This window comes from Brassica oleracea, chromosome C3 (assembly GCF_000695525.1).
Source record: "Brassica oleracea var. oleracea cultivar TO1000 chromosome C3, BOL, whole genome shotgun sequence".
NCBI lineage: Eukaryota > Viridiplantae > Streptophyta > Magnoliopsida > Brassicales > Brassicaceae > Brassica > Brassica oleracea.
This window is the reverse complement of record NC_027750.1, coordinates 64,398,581-64,399,278: the sequence shown is the minus strand read 5'-3', so window position 1 is coordinate 64,399,278 and position 698 is coordinate 64,398,581.

Genomic DNA, 698 nt, shown 5'->3' with positions numbered 1-698 from the left:
GACACTCAGATCTATTATGAAAGGGAGACTTCGTCAGAAAACTTCCATGAAGTCCAGACGACTTCCAGGAAGTCCAGACGACTTCCAGGAGTCCAGACGACTTCCAGGAAGTCTAGACGACTTCCAGGAAGTCCAGACGACTTCCAGGAAGTCCAGACGACTTCCAGACTTCCTGGAAGTCGTCTGGAAGAGTTCCTCGAAGTCGTCTGGAAGACTTCCTCGAAGTCGTCTGTAAGACTTCCTCGAAGTCGTCTGGACTTCATGGAAGTCATCAGGACTTCAAATCCAGATATGAAAAACCTGCATATCCAAAAACGTTGAAAAGACTTAAAAATAGAGAAAATGAATGGAAGATTAGATAAATCTACCTTTATAGAACACACAAAAATACATATCTAAAATTAATAGATTTACTTTTAAATGAGTGGAAGATAAGTACCATCTGATTAAAAACCTGCAAAAAGATAGATTAGTAAGAAAGACATGAGACAAAACTGAAAAAATTCATATAAAGTTTGGTGTTTTCAAGTCAAAGAGATTATAGTGGGTTTGGAGAGTTTTAGTTTGGGAAAAAAGTAAGAACTTTGTACAACAAGAAGTTACCAAATGAAGTTACCAAATGAAGAAAAAATAGACATACAAACTTACCAAAACGCGCAGATCTATTATGAAAGGGAGACTTCGTCAGAAGACTTCCA